At 44.0% G+C, this 24,103-nt stretch overlaps 1 protein-coding gene across 3 annotated transcripts in view; it reads left to right on the top strand.

Moving 5' to 3' along the window:
• The first annotated feature begins 819 nt into the window (after positions 1-819).
• LOC148510710 (N-acetylneuraminylgalactosylglucosyl-glucoside beta-1,4-N- acetylgalactosaminyltransferase 2-like) overlaps positions 820-24,103 on the top strand; it is a 317,743-nt gene continuing 294,459 nt past the window's right edge. For all 3 annotated transcript variants that reach the window (XM_088442512.1, XM_088442511.1, XM_088442513.1), the window contains exon 1: positions 820-869. The gene's annotated coding sequence lies outside the window, so the exon portion shown is untranslated. The remainder of the gene's footprint in view (positions 870-24,103) is intronic.

The following is a 24,103-nucleotide window of genomic DNA, read 5'->3' as shown; positions in this document are numbered from 1 at the left end:
GAATTTAGGTGGAAAAGGGGTATTAGTCTCCATGTGTTTTTAACCCCCTTTGAATGCTGGCTTTCATAAGCATGCCTTTTCCTAACTCCTATCTTAGAGACCTTTTAAAGTGTATTATATGTTCTATTCTTTGCTTATATCAAATACAGTATACATTATTAACACACATTCTTCATCTGCTTATCATTGCAATCATTGAATAATTCTATAGATGTCATTATAAATGCTTTATTACTTTAGCTGCGATTCTAAACACACACACACACACACACACACACTCACACGTGTAATACCATGTGACTTTAGATTTAGATCATTTTTATATTATGGCAACTTGGCAAGTATAATCTCTAGTGACCCAGGTCCTACAGCATTGGATTCATCAGAAATACCTGTTTTACAAGCTGCATTATGACTGCTATCTCATCTTTTAACTGCTTAAAACAATAATCATGCATCTGAAATACTTGTACAGCAGCCAAATCCATGCTTAGTCTATATATGTATTTCTGAAAAATATGCTCAATTCATTCAATTATCATGTTCATATAATGTATCCTCCTTTTTTCTATGATTCTATTAAGCAATTAAAATGATTATTAGATGTCAATATATGTTATATGTGGGTTAAGATATACAAAATGTAAAATTTTTGGATGTTACTATAAATAATTGAAATATAAATGTGATCTTAAAATGAATCACTCTTTGTGATATGTTAAGCTGTGCCAGTATCAGATTTATTTGCTTGTTATTAAATGTCCCCGCCCTGAAAGGTGTGAGCTGTAAGCTTGTGAAACAGGTGAGTTTATTCCACATCACTTGGCAGAGTTAGTGCGATAAAGAAGTCACAGAGAACTTGCACAAAAGTAAGTTTCTATTCTTAATTATGTTTTATTTTCATTTGTAAGTTGTCTTATTTTTGCTTTACATTTTTACACACTTGTTTACTTTTGTGGTTATATAAGCAAATACTTGGATTGCATATCTGACATAAGTCTATATCCACATTAGTGACCAGCCAAAGCTAGCTCTCTGAACTGACTTTTTAAATGAAATGGAAATGAGACTTGAAATGAAATGTAAAGTGAGTGAAATAAAAAGGATAATCTTATGCTAGGTACACACAAGACCACAGGTTCTCAAACTCGGTCCTCAGGACCCCAAACAGTGAATGTTTTCCAGGTCTCCTCACAGAACACAAGTGAAATAGTTAGCTCCACCTGTGGTTCTTTTAAAACGTGTCAGTGAGTAATGAAATCACCTGTGCACCTACTAGGTGATCTGGTAAATGTGATCTGTGTGGGGTCCTGAGGATCGAGTTTGAGTACCACTGCAGTAGACAATATGTTGTCTGAGGGATCAGAGTGACATATCGAGCACATTGTCTAGTGTGTACCCACTATGTTGCCAAAGATCAGCGTCGTCAGTGAAATCCTCCATTGGCCCTGCATGCAGGTCTGACAGGAGATATCAGGACCGAGTACAGTATGGCCCCCGCCACCACTTGCCAATGCCGGGTCACATCGCTAAAGACGTCATCTAATGTGTACCGGCCTTAAGAGTAGGGGTTTTGAACTCCAATCCAGAAGTATTTCCAACATGTCAAGTTTTCAGGATTTCTGTCTGTGGAAACAGGTGTGATAATTATTGTCTCTTCTTGGATTATCTGTGCAAGTCCAAATGAAATCACCACTGTCAATGGAACAGCATCTTGTCTCTATAAAGGTGCATACACACGTAAAGATTTTCTGTCCAACTAGTTGATTGGTTGGACTGAAATTCTGGTAAGGTATGGGAGTAACTGAGGATCAGCAATTTGCTCCTAAATTATTTATTTATACCAGTTATTTATATAGCGCACACATATTCCGCAGCGCTTTACAGAGTATTTCCCCATTCACATCAGTCCATGCCCCAGTGGAGTTACAATCTATGCTCCCTATCACATGTCCACACACATACACACTAGGGTTAATTTGTGTTGGGAGCCAATTAACCTACCAGTATATTTTTGAAGTGTGGGAGGAAACCGGAGTACCAGGAGGAAACCCAAGCAAGCAAAGGGAGAATATACAAACTCCACACAGGTAGAGCCATGGTAGGAATCGAACCCATGACCTCAGCGCTGTGAGGCAGTAATGCTAACCATTACACCGTCTGTGCTGCCCGTAAATGCCAGAAAGCAGATGAAAATGGTCGTTCAGACAAGTTTGTTAAATGTTTGATCTAAACAATTTGTTCAAACAACAATTTTTGTCCATTTTCCGGCATTTGGAAGCAAATTGCTGATTGTCATTTGCTTTCGTACCTTACCAGATTTTCATTCCAAGCAATCAACTAGTTGGATGGTTGGACAGAAAATCTTTACGTGTGTATGGATCTTTAAGGCACACATCCACTAGAAGACAGGTAAACAACTGCACGATTACGACATTGTAATCGTGCAGTCATTTGTCGGTCTGTGATGTGCCTACACTGAACGAGCAGTCGTTCAGTATAGGCACATCAATCATCTGCAAACCTGTTGAACCTGACATTATCATCAGGTTGAACAACATATTTGCCTGATGATAGATGTCTAAACGACCAGCGGAAGCGAGCATCGCTGGTCATTTTAGAATTTTTTTTTAACGATGTGCAAACGATTTTCAAACTATTATTGAATGATAATGTTATCGCTCAATTTAATCATCTAGTGGATGTGTGCCTTTAGCTCTACTTGCTCCCAGCTTGCAGGATATGTTTCAAGATTACTAGGGACCCTACTATTAGAGTTGGAATGCATGTGATTATTTCCATTGGTCGTTATAATTGTGCATGCATTTTCACATTAGCAACATTTTTAATATGCTGCATTCCATCTACAGAGCTCAACCATTTATAGCGAATTACAGTTCAAGCAGCCAACACAAAATAGCATACGGAAATAGGACTTTTATTTTTAGGAGGCAGTAAGTTAGAAATCATGAGATGAGAACTTAGGATCTGGTGTACTGTACGTTGCTTTTCTCTCATTCCATGCATAATGGCACTCTGTTGCTTCTGAGTGCTTTTACCAGAGCGAGAGAGTGAAAAAGAGATAAAATATGAGGTACAGGGTAGAGTATGGGTCAACCTGTGTACATCTTGGCTTTTCATCGATCTGCCTTCAGAAATTGATGGAGTGAAAGGCAACCTGTAGTCACTGCAAGAACAGTAGCCTCAGATCTGTCACGTCTGACAGCATTGGTACAGGTATCAGTCTCAAAATAGTATTGATCACTTATCTGAATCTTACACGTAATGCACAAATAACACTGTATATGTATAATAGATATATTCAATATATTTAATTATATAAAGTTCTGTATGATAAGATCAGTGTATATAATACTAAAAACAGATATATACACATTGATCTGATACAGTGCATATAATACTGTATTAACAAATAATACTGTATCACAATGCTCCTTTTTTGCTTAAAATCATGTGGACAATGTAGTAAAACAATAGATGAATGCAAAGGGATACTTCATGTTGCAGACCACAAATCCCCATTATACTCAATAGTTACTGCCATAGGCAAATGCAGGGGGGCTTTCCATCTGCCTGGAAACCCCCCTCCCCAGCCCACACCATTACCACAATAGAAATAGTAATATGCATGTTCTTGGAATGGTGCCCACATTTAAAATAAAAACATTCAGCTCAGGCAGGATGGACCTACTGCCACACCTAATGGCATACTGTGATTGCTGGTCCTGTATATGCTGGAATTTTCACACACAATACACTTTATATGACGAATATTAAAGCTGGTTAACTGCTAATTATGCCCTCCTCGTGGACTGGCCACACTCACTCTAAAATCAAGCATTTGGAAAACCCCCTCTAGAAATCCTGCGTTTGCCACTGGCTGCGGTCTGATCCTATTGATCAAGCTCTGAAAAACATGCCACATTGCTTAGCCCTGTCTTCAAAGGCATATGGAGGCATCTTGCAGAGGTGAATGCCTCCATATGCCTTTGAAATTGTGTACAAAGTAATAAAAGGCAGTGAGGTGACAGCAGTAACCATTGCTTCAGTACCAAGTAAATAGCCAGGACAGCCTCTAATTGTAACTACTGTCCAAGCATACTGTATAAATTGCTGTGACACAGCGTTAATGAATGATAATTAATTGGGCCTATTTCCTAATAATAATTAGGCTCTATAATGACAAATAATTGCAATAGAGGGTGATGAGCCTAAGGAGGATGGTAAATCAGCTACCAGGGACAAGGAGGGTAGGAAATGAACTACAGATGAGTGAGAAAAGTAATTACATGGGAGAAAGTAGTCAGAAAATGAAATAAAGTGGAGATGGAATTCTGATTCAGCCCTACTGGACAGTTCCCTGCAAGGCAGCGTGAAAGGCAAACTACATGTAGTAAACAAAGTGAAACAATAGTGCATGTTGCATCGCACAGGAGTAGGAGGCTGGAGGCGACCAGCGCATGTTAAGTGCCATAGCCTATCCTTGGAATAGTCATGCATGCTTTCCCTATATAGAAAGCCTACATTTGCCCCTGACATGACCTAGTGGGAGGATCAGAGGACAGGAGTTGAAAACCACTAACTTAGAACATAGAGAGTACGGCAGTTTACTTTCAGGGGTAAGATAATTAGGGTCCATTTAAAATGAAAAGAGGGTCAATGCATTGCCTAGGTGATTTCCATATTTTCCAGATAATTACCATTAAGAAACTAACATTTCAATGTTCACACATTTTCATTGGGGTCACAATTCCTCATGAAACTGTGCAAAAATTGAAACATGAGTTTCTCTCATGCTAAGTACTTATCTGAGACGGTGATCATTTCCTGAGTGCAGCTGCTGCTCCTACAATCTTGTTATTGTTCATTTTTATTGGATTGCAACAGGGAGATGACGTGCCGCGAATGCATATACATTTAGTGCCAGAGAGCTTGTTGTGTGTATGTTCTGCCTGGTGTTGCCAGGACTGTTATAGCTCTATTTCCACCTCTAACACACATACACACAAACACACCCACACACCTACCTGTATTCCCCATATCTCACTTTCTCTTATCTCGTCCCCATCCACTTTCACCCTCCTCTCTTTTTCTGCCACCAGTCCTATGTCTGTCTCTCTTCCCCACCTTAGTTTCTCCCTCTCTACCCCATTTCCTTTTATCCCTTCTTTCTTCTCTCTCCCTTTTATTTCTCCTCTTCTGTCCCTCCTCTATTCTATCTCTTCTGTACAATGGGGTCTCTGCTTACTGTATTCTAATGTTTCTACAAAAATAATGATTAATTATGCGATTACTAGAGCAGTCGAAAGTGGCTGGATTGATAGGCTCACTTGTGAATTTTGGACAAGGGACTTACCAATTTGCTGATAATACACACATGACCTAATAACATAATTCTATGGTGGCACCACTGGAAGCAACCAATCAGTTCCTCTTGTGGCTCACTTTTACAACCTATTGCCCAATGTTTTTGATTATTATCTACAAACTTGTGTAAAACAAATTCCTAGTTTCTTGCAGAGATACGGATGATTTTCTTAGGAGTTTGGGTGATCATTTCTCTGATCACTCTTTTTGTCAATGTATCTTAAATCCCTGCAGAATATGAAGGGAATCTCTACTCCATGGTACGTGGGTTGTTCAGAATGAATGCTCACACACTGGCCCACCAACTAAGTTTTTGACTGAACTCTTTCAGTCAAATATTGTTTGACTGAAAGAGTTCAGTAACAATATTCAATATCGAATATTGTTACTTTCCTCTGTACAGGAAAGTAACAATATTCCATATACATAGGGTTAATATTAGGGCAGCACAAATGGTGTAATGGTTAGCATTACAGCCTCACAGCACTGAGATAGTGGGTTCGATACCCAATACAGCCCTAACTGTGTGGAGTTTGTATATTCTCTCTGTGCTTGCGTGGGTTTCCTCCATTTGCTCCGGTTTCCTCCCACATTTCAAAAATATACTGGTAGGTTAATTGGCTCCTAACAAAATTACCCCTAGTGTGTATGTGTGTGTGCATGTGGTAGGGAATATAGATTGTAAGCTCCACTGGGAAAGGTACTCTGTAAAGTGCTGCAGAATATGTGTGCGCTATATAAATAACTGGTAATAAAGAAAATAAATAAATTAGGGATGTCTACTGACCCCCCGTGTTTTGGTTTTGGATTTGTGTCTCCTATGTGCTATGGATCTGGATTGGTTTTGCAAGAACCGCTCTTGCCTGTTTTGGTGTTGGATCTGTATTTCTTTTCAAAAATGTATAAAAACTGCTAAAATCACACATAATTTATTTTTTTTGTTCCTATGGTATTATTAACCCAAATAACATGGGGTTAATAATACTAACATGGTCAATTGTGACCACCTCACAATATTGTTTGCACCAAGCTAGCTGGCTGACAAAGCTAAGCGACAGCAGTGGACGGCACAAACACGTGGCGGTTCAACTTCCAAAATGGCACATAAGGAAACAAATGTTTTTATTATTCATGAGGCCTGTGGGAGTTGGAAGAGGGGAGAGCATGGTTGAAATATATATTTCCCATTTTTTGCCCACAAAATCAACTTGGTGGTTCAGAATATTTTTTTAAAATGAAAGGAGCATGCAGGAGATGCTGTCTGTGGCCATAAACATTTCTGGACATTTTTGGCATTCAGCAACCGCATGTCAAAGATTGCAGCAGCAGTGGCGGTTCAACTTCCAACATGACACATCAGGAAATAAATGTTTTTATTATTCAAGAGGCCTGAGGGAGTTGGATTATGTATGTAGTTGAAAGCAGGGAAAGGAAGATTTGATTAGTAGTCAATTTAATTAAATTTTCTTATTCCAAAGTAAATTTATGAGGGAGGAGGAGAGGCATTTATAAAAAATATTTAAATCATTCACATAAGTCCTTGCCCCAGAATAATCCTTGAGCACTATGCTTGCTGCTGCTAGGAGTGGATTTTCATCCCAGAAGGGGACCAGGAAGATCACTAGTAGTACTTTAAAAAACAATTGACTGTTAAACAATGCTTTGCTGTCATACTTGCTCCCCATTGCAATCACCCAGTTGCATAGCAGATCACTGACGCCATAACATCTATGCTGGTATTAGATGTGCGTCCAATATCCACCAATAATGCAGTGGATTTTAGACAGTTAATTGAGGTCCTGTGTCCCCACTACCAAATCCCATCTAGATTCCACTTCACTAGAAAAGCAATTCCCAACCTGTACAGGGACACTAAAAAAACTTAATTAGTGGCTTCCAAAATGCTGTTGTACCCACTGTCCACTTAACCACAGATATGTGTACAAGCTGAACAGAGCAAACACAAGATTTAAGGCTTAAGTCATACATTGTGTCTTTCTTCCTAATGGACACAGGGGCTGATTCAGACCCGCTCACAAGCAGGTCGATGGTGGACCTGTGCGCATGCGCGAGCCCCATAGCGAGTGAGACCTTCACTCGCTCCGGAGCTCGCAGCAAAACAGGGCGGCTGTCGATGTTGATTGACAGCTCGCCCCATTTTGTAGGCGGGTAGGGGGGGTGGCTGAACAAATGGAGGCGTTCCCGCCCTGATTCAGAGCATGAGCTCGCAAATAGTGATTGGCTCTGAATCAGGCCCACAGATTTGAAGAGATGCAAAGAGCTGTTGTTAAGCAAATTTCAGCTCAAGTGGCATGTGATGCAGCAATGGCTTCTCCTTCAGTTTCTCCAGCAAGTGCATCTGCTGAGAAAAACTAAACTTTCCCAAAAGACCCCCGGGTGATGCAGATGAGTCAATACAACCAAGTTATGACATCTGGTTGAGTCTAAAGGAATTGCCTACAATTATTGAAACCTCTACCATGATTCCATCTGATATGGTCACCATTCAAAGAATGGTTGATGACTATTTAACATTTTTTAATGATAGCATCCAAATAGGCATGTCAGACAGTACTATTTCCTACTGGTAGGAAAAAAAGGCAATTTGGAAGCCCTTGCACAAACTGGCTTTGCTTTACTTGAGCTGCTCACCCTCCAGTGTGTACTCAGAAAGAGTTTTCAGCACATTCAGGAACCTTGTCAGCGATCGGAGTAGGAGACTACTTCCTCATAGTGTGCAAAAGATTATGTACATCAAAATGAACTACAAATTCTATGCCAATTACATCCAAAAATTACAGAGGCATCAGTAATGGTGGATTCCAGTGGGGATTAATTAATATTGTGTAAAGATGATGTACACACTGATGGGGGTGAGGAATTGCATGATGATGGCGACAACATCTTGCCTCTGTAAAGCCAGTTTGTGCATGTAGAGATCATTGCCAGCAATGTCAGCTGACAAGTGGTAGCTTGTTTTGTAGGGGCCAAAACAAACCCATCGCTTCATGATTGATATTGTTGGTGAAGGTATTGGTGGTGAAGATGGCAGATGCTTGGATCTAGGGAAGGCAGCTAGCTGAAGCTGGAATGCTTGTTTGTACTTTTTTAGCCAAAGTTTCTGAATTTTAAAAAACTTTTTGGATGGATGCGCTGCAGATGACGTAACAAGGATAGATTCCTAGATGGTTAAGGTTTCCACCTCTACTTACTCGGGCTTTACAAAGGGTACAGATGGCCTTGACAATTGTCCTGATTTGGGTAGAAATAATTCCACACATAAGAAGTGAGTTTTTTGTCTTGTGCACAGGCATGACAATGGGCTTTTCCTTATCATGGGCAGCAACTGTTTCGTCCACTGGTGCCTGATTTACACAAACAACATCCTCATCAACATCCTTATTAGCGTCAGCTACACAAATATCCTGCTCATCCTGGTGCACTTCCACAGAAGCATCCTCAATTTCTATGTTAGCATGTTCCCTTGTGCTTTCATCATGAGAGGCAGAACCATCAGTCATAAATAAAAGCACTTCGTGTGGTGAAAGGCATATGTTTTTTTCTTTACCACTGTAAAAGATTGGTTCTTGAGTTTAGATGCCCTGACTTAAGCCCTGTATGCTCTTGGGCATCGGCTTTAGTAGATGATGTAGATGGACTAGTATTGTCATGACTGGTGGCACTGGCAGCATCTCCAGCACTAGTACTTGGTTCCTGCTCTTCTCTCAACTGATCGTTCTCCATATCAACAAACACAAATGAAGTGGGGTACAGCACACACGTAATTTGTACCAATTTTAAATACTACACTGCGGTATCAATGACCTACAGTGTCACAAGATTTTTTTATGAATAAAAAAAGAATAACACACTGTGCTGCCACGTATGTGTGTGTGTGTGTGTGTGTGTGTGTGTGTGTGTGTGTGTGTGTATATATATATATATATATATATATATATATATATATATATATATAAAAATCATTTTTGGTAGCACTTGACTGTTTCTTGACTCTGCATAGGCCATGTATCCCTTGGCCATATTTTTTATCCTTATGTTGATTTTATTCTTTTATACGGTTTATGTTTTTTTTATTAATGTATGTCTATACACACATGCTTATAAATATATGAAAAGTATATGTTGTTTATCTCTCTTATAAGGTTTAATTTTCACTGTGTTTTACACTAAGGTATACCTATTTATATTTATATTTGACTATTAGAATTTGCCTACTGTATAGTTATATGCAGTTTGTGAAACCAAAAAAATGGTTGCCATCTGGGATGAAGGATTTTAAGAGTTAAATCATCCCCTTTGCAATATTTATTTATAGTGACATTTGTTTAGTATGGATCGTCTTGGCTAGCCCTCTTTTATTTATGTATGTATTTTTCTATGTATATAATGCATTTTTTCTGTCAATACATGGACAATTTCATAACCACTAAGTCACCAAGACTACCAAAAAGATGGCCGCTGCTATTAAACTATGGGCCTGATTCAGACCCTCTCTCAAGCGGCTGATCGCTCGTACGCGGCCGATGTTATACAATTGCATATGCGTATGCATTGCAGTGCGCGAACTAGTTCGAGCGATTGGGAAGCGCTCACTCGCCAAGCAAAGACAGCCCACTGGAATGAGTGACAGGAGAGGCCATTTGTGGGTGGTAACAGGGGCAGGCCAGTAGTAACGGGGGAGTGGAGTTGCGAACGCAGGTGTGCCAAAGTATTTCAACGCGGTTTCAGAGGCGTGCATAATTATCAGGCAGCGTCATAGTACAAGTCACCTGGCTGGATTATACACTGAAGTGCTCGCAGTGCTTGCGGTAGGGTACAGTCAACCGCAAGTGCTGCGGTCAGATCCGATGGAACCCGATGGACCGATGGTTGTATATACTTCCTGGTGATGATGTTTGCTAGTGGACGGCTAAAGACAGGCTGGTGGGCGTCTATAAACACAGTGATCGCTTGCCAAGACATACTGGGCGTGCTTATGTCTTGCCGTGCGATCGCCTGCCTTGACGTCACTTAGCTGAATTTCCATACACTGGGAGCGAGCGGCCGCATCTAGTGTGAGGGTCTGAATTAGGCCCTATATCTTAACTAGGGATGAGCAGTTCGGATTCTGTGGAATCCGAACCGCTCCGAACACTGGGGATCCGAGTCCACCCGAGCTGCTGCTTGGGTGTTCCCACCTGACTCGGATCCCACTTCGAGGCCGAATGTCATCCTCCCGACATCAGATTCTCACAAGAGTTCGTCATTTAGTCCCGCCCCCTCCTCATGGACCCGCGTTTATGTAAAGGGGTGGGGCCTAATGCTGTCTATCGCCTGGCCCCGCCCCCAAAGAGGAGAGCAGCAGGTCCCCTCCTGCTGCTTTTGGAAAGCTGCCCAGGAATATCGGTAAGTATGGCCGTGACTGGATTCGGCGCCATTTCATTAACTGCTCTGCTGGTAAAGTGACTGTATAGGGGGCACTGACTGCACATTGATGTATGCTGCACTATACTCTGCTGATTAAAGTGACTGTGTCCAGAGACTTACAAGTTGCTGTGCTGGCAAAGTGACTGTGTAATGGGGCACACTGATGTATGCTACGCTATACTTTGCTGATTAAAGTGACTGTGTCCAGAGACATACTACAGTAGTGGCTGTGCTAGCAAAGTGAATGTGTATAGAGGGCCCACAGCACGCTGATGTATGCTGTGCTATACTCTGCTGACTAAAGTGGCTGTGTCCAGGCTCACAAGTGGCTGTGTGTGCAAAAAAAAAAAGTTTAACAAAGTAAAGAAAACCTTTCAACAAAGTTAAAAGTTTTAAAAATAAAAACATAAACAACTGTTTTTTTTGTGCTGTATTCCACTGTGTATACAAGCACTGTGACTCCTTGAGCTGTACCCCACTGTGTATACAAGTATTGTGACTCCTTGGGCCATAGCCCACTTGGTATACAAGTACTGTGACTCTGCACGCCATAGCCCACTGTGTATACAAGCACTGTGACTCCTTGGGCCGTAGTCCACTGCGTATACACGTACTGTGACTCTGCTGGCCGAAGCCCACTGTGTATACAAGCACTTTGACTCCTTGGGCTATTGCTCACTGCGTGTTCATAGCACATAAGTACTGTGACAAGTTAACACAACAAAAGTTAAAAAAAAAAGTTTAAAAAAGTACATTTTTTTTTTTATAAAAGTAATAAAAAACCTTGTGTTGTACCCCACTGTGTACTGTGGAGCTCATTCAGACCCGTTCGCAAATTGCGGCTGCTCGCTCCCAACGTATTTAAATTTTGCAAAGTGACGTCAAGGCAGCCGCTAGCTCGGCAAGGCATAAGCACGCCCACTATGTCTTGGTGAGCATTCACTTTGTCAATGTAGACGCCCATTAGCGTGTATTTAGACGCCCACTAGCGCACGTCATCTCCAGGAAGTGTCTTAAAACATTGGCACATCGAGGACCATCAGAAGCAATTGCAGCGCTTGTGGTTGACTCTACCCTCCCGCAAGCACTGCGAGCAGTACAGGCTAAAAAACAACCAAGTTACGTGTTCAATTATGCTACTTTGCTAATTATGCACACCCATTAAAATCCGTTCTGATGGTCAGACACGCCTACGTTCAAACATCCACTCCCCCATTCACAAGCACCTTCCCCTGTTACCACCCACAAACGGCACATTCTGTCACTCAAGGTAGCAGGCAGTCTGTGTACTACGAGCGCACGATCCCCATCGCTAAGACTGGCTTGTGCACGTGCATTGCGAATTATACACATGTGCAGACGGACGACTCTCTGTCAGTGTGAGCGGCCGCAGCTTAGCGAGCAGGTCTGAATCAGGTCCTGTATACGAGTACGGTGACTGCAGGCCGTAGCCCACTGTGTATACAAGCACCGTAGCTCCTTGGGCCTTGGCCCTCTGTGTATACAAGCACCATGACTCCTTGGGTTGTAGCCCTCTGTGTAACTGTATGCAAGCACTGTGACTCCTTGGGCTGTAGCCCACTGTGTATACAAGCGCTGTGACTCCTTGGGCCATAGCCCTCTGTGCATACAAGCACCATAACTCCTTGGGCCTTAGCCCTCTTTGTATACAAGCACTGTGACTCTTCATTTCTGCAACTGCTTTGTGTGGCAATGTTTCATAAATGTGCTTGAAACTGCGGTGTCTGTTGTTCTGCTCTGTCTGTAAATGACTGGAAATTTAATGTTATTGAGGTTAATAGTACTCTAGAAACAAAAAAGAGCCCAAATTATGTGATTTTAGCTTTTTTTGTAAATTTTTGTTGAAAATCCAAATCCAAAATTGGTCACTCAGGTTTTTACAAATCCAAATCCAAAGCGGGGGGACGAATCAGAACCAAATCCAGCAAAAATGGTCCGGAACACATCCCTAATCTTAACCATAATGGCCGTGGGCACGCTAGTCCCTTGTTTCTTGTATAAGAATCCAATAATATTGCCGCCAACACGGAAGTATATCCTGTCCCCACCACTTCCCCTCCTGAAGTATAAGCGTGTTCTGTGTGTAATCACCCAGCCCTTGCTATACACGAGCTAGCGAAAACGATCGGGAGGGTTGTGAGGGAACACCCGCTTGGGACTTTGTACATTAGTATGGCTTTGTGCCGCTGGGAACTGTAGCTGATGTCATCGGTGATGTGCAACAAGATGGTCACCAGGCACTGCGCAGATGTCGTTTTCAGCACCAGGTGCATTTGGGAACTGTCACTCCAGTACTATGGCATCACCCCTGATGCAGTCCTGAAGGACGAAACACATTGGAACCGCTGACCTAACCTGTCCACATGGTGGACTGCTGCTACCTGCAAGATTTTGACCATTTCATTAAAAGATTAGTATTTTTGTTCTTTTTTCTATGTTTTTTATACCCCTGTGTTGTGTATCTAATAAAAACCTGAAAATGTACTGACGAGAGATCCTACAGGAAACATCCAGGAATAAATTACTACACTACACTTTTAGCATTATCTGGTACGCAGCTATATTGTCTACTACTATATCAATCGTGAGAAAGAAAGAAATACACTATATTGTTGTTGTTTCCTCTCATGGGCCTATATTGAGCCCATTTAAAGTTTTTTTTTCATCTGATGAGTTAGAGGTGTTCAGGCTGATGGTACCAAGATCCTTTTTTTCCGCCAAATAGAAACACATTTTGGACTTTAGATAAGCCTTTAAAACATGTTTATTTGGGCACACGCAATTTATGTTGGGCACTAAAACCATTTATGTAAAATACTACACTGTTAGTCGCATGTCTTTTTAACTTCCATTCACACATAATATATATATATATTAGTGTGTAAGTATGTGTGTGTATGTATATATATATATATTACATATATATGTATTTCTATATCACACCACGGCTTTAACCGTGTGGAGTTTGTATATTCTCCCTGTGCTTGCGTGGGTTTCCTCTGGGTGCTCTGGTTTCCTCCCACATTCCAAAAAATATACTGGTAGGTTAATTGGCTCCCTACAAAATTACCCCTAGTGTGTATGTGTGTGAGCGTGTGATAGGGAATATAGGTTGTAAGCTCTTCTGGGGCAGGGACTGATGTGAATGGCCAAATGTTCTCTGTAAAGTGCTGCAGAATATGTGTGCGCTATATAAATAACTGGTAATAATAATACTAATATATATATATATATATATATATATATATTTATTAGGGGTGAGCGGGTTCGGATTTCTGAAATCCGAACCCCCCCGATCCGAGTCAGGCTCGACTTTTCCCGCCTGACTCGGAACTGAAATCGAGGCAAAACGTCATCATCCCGCCTTCCGAGTCTCGCGGGTTTTGGATCCTATATAAGGTACCTGCGTCGGCGCCATTTTCTCACTCGGTTGTGGACAGTGAAGAGGGAGGGTGGGAGTTAGGGCTGGCTGGGCTGTGTAGTGTAGTGTAGTGTAGTGCTGCTGTTGTCCACTACTTCAAAGTCCATAGGGGCTGGCTGTGTTGTGCTGTGCTGCTGTTGTTAATAGGGGCTGTGTCCACTACTTCAAAGTCCATAGGGGCTGGCTGGACTGTGTTGTGCAGTCAGTTCTCCATAGGGGCTGTGTCCACTCCAAAGTCCTGTGCAGTGTCCCAGTACTAAAGGGGTGCTGTAGTGTTGTCCAGGGGGTGCTCTGTCCATCAGGGCTGCTCCCCCCAAGTGCTAAAAAAATTATATATTTTCTGAGTTTGTGAATTGTGTGCGCAGTAGCTGCACGTGCATCAACAAAGTAGTGCCAAGCGTGCGCCTGTGTCATAAGTAAAGGGCCGGCTGGCTTGACCGTTAAAGGGTGCTGTAACCCCCAAAGTACACTCCAGTCCAAACCAAAAAAAAAAATATTTTCTGTGTTTGTGAATTGTGTGCGCAGTAGCCGCATGTGCATCAACAAAGTAGTGCCAAGCGTGCGCCTGTGTCATAAGTAAAGGGCCGGCTGGCTTGACCGTTAAAGGGTGCTGTAACCCCCAAAGTACACTCCAGTCCAAACCAAAAAAATATATATTTTCTGTGTTTGTGAATTGTGTGCGCAGTAGCCGCACGTGCATCAACAAAGTAGTGCCAAGCGTGCGCCTGTGTCATAAGTAAAGGGCCGGCTGGCTTGACCGTTAAAGGGTGCTGTAACCCCCAAAGTACACTCCAGTCCAAACCAAAAAAAAAATTATTTTCTGTGTTTGTGAATTGTGTGCGCAGTAGCCGCACATGCATCAACAAAGGAGCAGCGCCAAGCGTGCGCCTGTGTCCCATAAGTAAAGAGCCGGCTGGCTCATTTCTTAAAGGCTGGTGTAACCCACAAAGTGCACTACTCTCCAGCAAAAATAAAAAAATATTTTCTGTGTTTAGCCGCACGTATATATCAAATCGATATAACATAAATGGAAGACCAAACTTTCTCTGATAAAAATAAAATAGAGAAAGATCAAGAACCACTTCCTCCTAGAGCTGAAGCTGCTGCCACTAGTCATGACATAGACGATAACATGCCATCAACTTCGTCTGCCAAGGCCGATGCCCAATGTCATAATAGAGGGCACATACAATCCCAGATGACAAAGTTCAGGAAAATGACCTTGAAAAATACATTTAAATCATCTGAAGAGAAACGTAAACTTGCCAATATGCCATTTACGACACGGAGTGGCAAGGAACGGCTAAGGTCGATCCCTAGTATGTTCATGACTAGTGGTTCAGCTTCACATGACGATGGAAGCCCTCCTCCCACTAAAAAAATCAAAAGAGTTAAGCTGGCAAAAGCACAGCGAAGAACTGTGCTTTCTAAGAAGATATCACAAATCCCCAAGGAGAGTCCAAGTGTGGTGGTAGTTGCGATGCCTGACCTTCCCAGCACTGGACGGGAAGAGGTGGCTCTTTCCACCATTTGCACGCCCCCTGCAAGTGCTGAAAGGAGCACCCACAGTCCACTTGCTGATATGCAAATTGAAGATGTCACTGTTGAAGTACAACAGGATGAGGATACTGGTGTAGCTGGCGCTGAGGAGGAAGTTGGCGAGGAGGATTCTGATGGTGATGTGGTTTGTTTAAATCAGGCTCCGGGGGAGACAGTTGTTGTCCGTGGGATGAAAAAGCCCATCACGGTCATGCCTGGGCAGAAGACCAAACATTCCACCTCTTTGGTCTGGCAATATTTCTATCCAAATCCGGACAACAACTGTCTTGTCATATGTACCTTATGTAAAGGTGGAATAAGTAGGGGTAGGGACGTTAACCACCTAGGAACATCCTCCCTTATACGGCACCTGCAGTGCGTTCATAATAAGTTACTGTCAAGTACAGAAACTTTGGCTAAGACCGTAAGCAGTCCAGGGACACCTAAATCCCGTTGTCCTGTTGTATCCAAGCACCTGCAAACCACACCGTCAACTCCCTCCTCGTCAATTTCCTCCTTAGTCAGGATCGGAAGTAGTCCTGCAGGCCATGTCACTGGCATGACTGACTCTCCTATCCGGGATTCCTCCGGAGGATCCTGCATTGCTATGCCTCCTGCTGCCACTGCTGCTGTTGCTGCTGCTGGGAGTCGTTCATCATCCCAGAGAGGAAGTAGGAACACCACTACTTTTACTAAACAATTGACCCTCCAACAGTCCTTAGCGAGGAGGATGAAGTACGACAGCAGCCATCCTGAAGCAAAACGTATAACTGAGGCCTTGACTGCTATGTTGGTGTTAGACATGCATCCGGTATCCGCCATTAGTGCAGTGGGATTTAGACAATTGCTGGAGGTAGTGTGTCACCGGTTCCAAATCCTGTCTAGATTCCACTTCACTAGGCAGGCGATACCGAGACTGTAAAGAAACATCAGAAAAAGTGTCCTCAGTGTCCTGAAAAATGCCGTTGTACCCAATGTCCACTTAACCACGGACATGTGGACAAGTGGAACAGAGCAGACTAAGGACTATATGACTGTGACAGCCCACTGGGTAGATGTATCACCTTACGCAGCAACAGCAGCAGCGTCACCAGTCACAGCATCTCAGAAACGCCAGCTCGTTCCAAGGCATGCTTCGCTGTGTATCACCGGTTTCAGTAAGAGGCACACCGCCGACAACCTCTTAGAGAAACTGAGGGAAATCATCGCCCAGTGGCTTACCCCACTTAGACTCTCCTGGGGATTTGTGATATCTGACAACGCCACCAATATTGTGCGGGCATTACATCTGGGCAAATTCCAGCACGTCCCATGTTTTGCTCACACAATAAACTTGGTGGTGCAGAATTTTCTGAAAAGCGACAGGGGCGTGCAGGAGACGCTTTGGGTGGCCCGAAAAATTTCAGGCCACTTTCGCCATTCAGCGACTGCGTGCCGAAGACTGGAGCACCAGCAAACACTCTTGAACCTGCCCCGCCATCACCTGAAGCAAGAGGTTGTGACGCGGTGGAACTCAACCCTCTATATGCTTCAGAGGATGGAGGAGCAGCAAAAGGCCATTCAAGCCTATACATCCACCTATGACATAGGCAAAGGAGGGGGTATGCACCTGACTCAAGCGCAGTGGAGAATGATTTCCGTGTTGTGCAAGGTTCTCCAGCCCTTCGAACTTGCCACACGTGAAGTCAGTTCAGACACTGCCAGCTTGAGTCAGGTCATTCCCCTCATCAGGCTTTTGCAGAAGCAGCTGGAGAAAGTGAAGAAGGAGCTAAGACGGAGCGATTCCGCTCGGCATGTGGGACTTGTGGATGAAGCCCTTCATTCGCTTTGCCAGGATTCCAGGGTGGTCAATCTGTTGAAATCAGACCACTACATTTTGGCCACCGTGCTCGATCCTAGGTTTAAAGCCTATGTGGTGTCTCTCTTTCCGGCCGACACAAGCCTGCAGAGGTGCAAAGACCTGCTGGTGAACACACTGTCAGCTGAAGCCGAACGTGACACGTCAACAGCTCCTTCTTCATTTTCTCCCGCAACTGGGGCTGCCAGGAAAAAACTTAGGTATCCTAAGCAACCCGCTGGCGGTGTTGCAGGGCAGGCAGGACCAAGTTTGGACATCTGGTCCGGACTGAAGGACCTGGCAACAATTTCTGACATGTCTACTGTCACTGCATATGATACTGTCACCATTGACAGAATGGTGGAGGATTACATCGGTGACAGCATCCAAGTAGGCATGTCTGACAGTCCATACCTGTACTGGCAGGAAAAAGAGGCAATTTGGAGGCCCGTGTACAAACTGGCTCTATTTTACCTGAGTTGCCCCCCCTCCAGTGTGTACTCCGAAAGAGTGTTTAGTGCAGCCGGGAACCTTGTCAGCGAAAGGCGTAGGAGGTTGCTTCCACAGAATGTGGAGAAGATGATGTTCATCAAAATGAATTATCAGCTCTTCCAGGGAGACCAGCCTCCAGAACGTACAGAGGGACCTGTGGTGGTGGATTCAAGTGGGGACGAGTTAATACTTTGTGAGGATGAGGATGTACACACTGAAGAGGGTGAGGAATCGGTGGATGAGGAGGATGAGGATGACATCTTGCCTCCGTAGAGCCAGTTTGTGCCGGGACACATTAATTGCCAGCTTGTTTTGTGGGGGCCCAAACGAACCAATCATTTCAGCCACAGTTGTGTGGCAGACCCTGGCGCTGAAATGATTGGTTTGTTAAAGTGTGCATGTCCTGTTTATACAACATAAGGGTGGGTGGGAGGGCCCAAGACAATTCCATCTTGCACCTCCTTTTTTTTCTTTGCATTATGTACAGTTTGGGGCCTAGTTTTTCAAACTGCCATCCTGTCTGCCACTGCAGTATCACGCCTAGATGGACCACGTGTTTGTGCCGCCCACTCGTGTCGCTTAGCATAGTCATCCAGCTACCTCGGTGCAACCTTTTGGACATAAAAACACTATTGTGAGGTGTGAGGTGTTCAGAATAGACTGGAAATGAGTGGAAATTAAGGTTATTGAGGTTAATAATAGCATAGGAGCAGAAGAACCTACAAATTCTGTGATTTTAGCTGTTTTTATGCTTTTTTAAAAAAAAATACAGATCCAAAACAAAAAACCCAGAACCCAAAACACGGAAGGGTGGTTTTGGCAAAACCAATCCAGATCCAAAACACGAAGAAAGATCCAAAACCAAAACACAAAACACGAAAAGTGGCCGGTGCACACCCCTAGTTTGTATGTGCCTTAGCTGCATGTATATCAATATCACATAAATGGAGGACAAAAATTTGTCCGATAAAAATAAAATAGGGAAAAATCAAGAACCACTTCCTCCTGGTGCTGAAGCTGCTGCCACTAGTCATGAAATAGACAATAAAATGCCATCAACGTCAACTGCCAAGGCTGATGCCCAATGTCATAGTAGAGGGCATAAAAGATCCCAAATGACAAAGTTCAGGAAAATTACCTTTCAAAATAAATTTAAATAGTCTGAGGAGAAACGTAAACTTGCCAATATGCCATTTACGACACAGAGTGGCAAGGAACGGCTAACGGCTAAGGTCCTTCCCTATGTTCATAACTAGTGGTTCAGCTTCACATGACGATGGAAGCCCTCCTCCCGCTACAAAAATTAAACGAGTTAAGCTGGCAAAAGCACAGTAAAGAACTGTGCGTTCTAATTCTAAGAAGATATCACAAATCCCCATGGAGAGGCCAAGTGTGGCGACGGTTGCGATGCCTGACCTTCCCAACAATGGATGGGAAGAGGTGGCTCCTTCCACCATTTGCACGCCATCTGCAAGTGCTGGAAGGAGCACCCACAGTTCACTTGCTGATATTCAAATTGAAGATGTCACTGTTGAAGTCCAACAGGATGAGGATATTAGTGTAACTGGCGCTGAGGAGGAAGTTGACGAGGAGAATTTTGATGGTGAGGTGGTTTGTTTTAATCAGGCACTGGGGGAGACAGTTGTTGTCCATGGGATGAAAAATCCCATCACGGTCATGCCTGAGCAGAGGATCAAACATTCCACCTCCTAAATCCCTTTGTCCTGTTGTATCCAAGCACCTGCAAACCACACCGTCAACTCCTTCCTCGTCAATTTCCTCCTCAGCGGATCGAAAGTAGTCCTGCAGGCCATGTCACTGACATGACTGACTCTCCTATCCGGGATTCCCCCGGAGGATCCTGCATTGCTACGCCTACTGCTGCCACTGCTGCTGTTGCTGCTGGGAGTCATTCATCATCCCAGAGAGGAAGTAGGAACATCACCACTTCTTTTACTAAGCAATTGACCCTCCAACAGTCTTTAGCGAGGAGGATGAAGTACCACAGCAGTCATCCTGTTGCAAAGCAGATAACTGAGGCCTTGACTGCTATGTTGGTGTTAGACGTGCATCCGGTATCCGCCATTAGTGCAGTGGGATTTAGACAATTAATGTAGGTAGCGTGTCCCCAGTACCAAATCCCATCTAGATTACACTTCACTAGGCAGGCGATTCCGAGAATGTGCAGACGTCAGAAAGAGTGACCTCAGTGTCCTGAAAAATGCGGTTGTACCCAATGTCCACTTAACCACGGGCATGTGGACAAGAGGAACAGGGCAGACTAAGAACTATATGACTGTGACAGCCCACTGGGTAGATGTATCGCTTTACGCAGCAACAACAGCAGCATCACCAGTAGCAGCATCTGAGAAACGCCAGCTCGTTCCAAGGCAGGCTACACTGTGTATCACCGGTTTCAGTAAGAGGCACACCGCTGGCAACCTCTTAGAGAAACTGAGGGAAATCATCACCCAATGGCTTACCCCACTTAGACTTTCCTGGGGATTTGTGATATGTGACAATGCCACCAATATTGTGCGGGCATTACATCTGGGCAAATTCCAGCACGTCCCATGTTTTTCTCACATAATAAATTTGGTGGTGCAGAATTTTCTGAAAAATGACAAGGGCATGCAGGAGACTCTTTGGGTGGCCCGAAAAATTTTGGGCCACTTTCGCCATTCAGTGACTGCGTGCCAAAAACTGGAGCACCAGCAAACACTCTTGAACCTGCCCTGGCATCACCTGTAGAAAGAGGTTGTGACATGGTGGAACTCAACCCTCTATATGCTTCAGAGTATGGATGAGCAGCAAAAGGCCATTCAAGCCACATGACATAGGCAAAGGAAGAGGTATGCACCTGACTCAAGTGCAGTGGAGAATGATTTCCGTGTTGTGCAAGGTTCTCCAGCCCTTCGAACTTGCCAGACGTGAAGTCAGTTCAGACACTGCCAGCTTGAGTCAGGTCATTCCCCTCATCAGGCTTTTGCAGAAGCAGCTGGAGAAAGAGAAGAAGGAGCTAAGACGGAGCGATTCCGCTCGGTATGTGGGACTTGTGGATGAAGTCCTTCATTTGCTTTGCCAGGATTCGAGGGTTGTCAATCTGTTGAAATCAGGCCACTACATTTTGGCCACCGTGCTCGATCCTAGGTTTAAAGCCTACGTGGTGTCTCTCTTCTGGCGCACACAAGCCTGCAGAGGTGCAAAGATCTGCTGGTGAAAACACTGTCAGCTGAAGTGGAACGTGACACGTCAACAGCTCCTTCTTCATTTTCTCCCGCAACTGGGGCTGCCAGGAAAAAACTTAGGTATCCTAAGCAACCTGCTAGCAGTGATGCAGGGCAGACAGGAACAAGTTTGGACATCTGGTCCGGACTTGTGGACCTGCCAACAATTTCTGACATGTCTACTGTCACTGCATATGATACTGTCACCATTGACAGAATGGTGGAGGATTACATCAGTGACAGCATCCACATAGGCAAGTCAGATAGTCCATACCTGTACTGGCAGGAAAAAGAGGCAATTTGGAGGCCCCTGTACAAACTGTCTCTATTTTACCTAATAGAGCCATTTTACCTAAAATGTAGTCAATAGTGGGAACCGCAGGATAAACTTTAATAACCCTGCGGCTCTCCATTGACTACAATGGAGGGAGCCGTTCATTGGCTGAGAGACGGGGATGACCTCTATCAGCCAATGAATGCTTAGCGGTGGGGTTTCCATGGTGATATCCCGCCACTAAGCTGTCATTCGGGGAAGTACCGTTCTGCTGATCGGTACTTAAGTACGTAGTTCGCGATTTTCAGGTTTTTTTTTTTGCCAAGTCCGTGGCATGCCTAGTTTGGAATGAAGAGGACAGAACCTCGGATAGGAGATGGTGAGTATAGTTTTTTTTCATTGGTCCCCTATGGACACTTTACCGGAGAAGTGGACCAATAGCTACAGGGATACATAGTTGAGTATGTGTACGTGTGTGAGTGCATGTATGTTTAATAAACTTATACTGTCACAGTATGTGTCCTGTGTTTTTTTTTTTATATTTTTTTATAGGTGAACTACAGGTACCAGTGGGTCCTTAATGCCCTGCATGCTGGTACTTGTGGTTCTCCAAGTACCAGCATGAGGGGCAGGCTTGCTGGGATCTGCAGTTCTACTTGTAAAGACCATGTTTTGCTATTCTTTATTTACATCACACCACACTATCAACCCGCCACCCACCACCACCAGGGGTGGTGGGGATAGCCCCGGGCTGTCAGCCTAGGCCTGGGGTGCCCTGGGGAGGGGAACCCCTTTATTGGGGGGGTCCCTTAGCTCTCCAGGGATTCCCATCCTGGGCTGACTAGCGGTCAGGGCTGATGCTGCAGCTGTTGGGCCCGGTGAAAGGGCTCCCCTGGCTGTGGCATCAGCCCCTGCTAGAAAAAGTTTGGTGCTTGTTCTCAAAGATACAGGGGAAAAATACCAATTTTTTTCCCCTGTATTTCCAGAACCAGGACTGGATCAGAGCCTAGTGCTGGTTGCGCAGAATACGGGGGACCCCTACATCGTTTGTTCCCCGTATTTAAGCACACCCAGCACTGGGTCACTAATGCCCGTCAGTGCTCTGTGTCAATGACACAGATGCAAGTAGCACGGATCTCCTGGTCTGCGTGTGCATCTGTGTAACTGAAATACACAGCAGCACAGACGGCTCTCACTGACCCATCCGAGGTCTGTGTCAATCACACAGATGTATGTAGCACGGATCTCTCTGGTCCGTGCTACATGCAACTGGGCACCATAACGCTGATTGGCTTCCTGTCTGCAACTGCAGTGCCACTCTTAGATGGGCCACGTTTTTGTGCCGCCCACTTGTGTCGCTTAGCATAGTCATCCAGACACCTCGGTGCAACCTTTTGGCCTAAAAACAATATTGTGAGGTGTTCAGAATAGACTGGAAATCAGTGGAAATGAATGTTATTGAGGTTATTAATTGCGTAGGAACAAAAAAAAGGCCCATTTTATGTGATTTTAGCTGTTTTTTGTTTTTTTTTTTAAGAAAAAATCCAGATCCAAAACCCAAAAACAAAACACGGAGGTGAGGTTTTGGCAAAACCAATCCAGATCCAAAACCAGGGGAGATCCAGATCCAAAACCAAAAACACGGGGGTCGGCGCACATCTGTAATATATATATATATAATATAATGTAGAAAAGAAGGCACTCAAAGGGGTCTTTAAAATAAAACTTATCTTATGGAAAATACAGGGATTAGATCAGGGGTCTTCAAACTTGGCCCTCCAGATGCTGTGGAACTACACATCCCAGCATGCACTGCACATAGTTTTAGCATGCTGTTATATCAAAAAGGTGGCAGTGCATGCTGGGATGTGTAGTTCCACAGCAGCTGGAGGGCCAAGTTTGAAGACCCCTGGATTAGATGGATACAGCAGCAGCCACTGGATATGTTAGCACAGCACAGCACAGACTGGAGTCAGTGTAAAGTAGCACCCAAATCACAGCGGGAAGGAATTATATAGAATCCAAAACCCACGAGAATCCACAGCCGGGATGATGACATTTTGCCTCGATTTGGAATGCGAGCAAGGCGAGAAAACCTGAGCCGCCATTCAAATTCACTCGGATCGGGGAAGTTCGGGTGGGCTCTGTTTTCAGAAATTTCACCACATGCTTCCTGAAGCACCTCCCACAAATTGGTTTGGCTTGATGGGCACTTCTTGCATACCATACGGTCAAGCTGCTTCCACAACAGCTCAATGGGGTTGAGATCTGGTGACTGCGCTGACCATTCCATTACAGACAGAATACCATCTACCTACTTCTTACCTAAATAGTTCTTGCAAAATTTGGAGGTGTGCTTTGGGTCATTGTCCTGTTGGAGGGGGAAATTGACTCCAATCAAGTTCTGTCCACAGGGTATGGCATGGCATTGCAAAATGGAGTGATAGCCTTCCTTATTCAAAATCCCTTTTAACTTG

This window comes from Taudactylus pleione, unplaced genomic scaffold, assembly GCF_031769625.1.
Source record: "Taudactylus pleione unplaced genomic scaffold, aTauple2 ptg000313l, whole genome shotgun sequence".
In the NCBI taxonomy this organism is placed as follows: Eukaryota; Metazoa; Chordata; class Amphibia; order Anura; family Myobatrachidae; genus Taudactylus; species Taudactylus pleione.
Note: the sequence above shows the minus strand (reverse complement) of the source record. Positions and strands in the feature narration are given on the sequence as shown.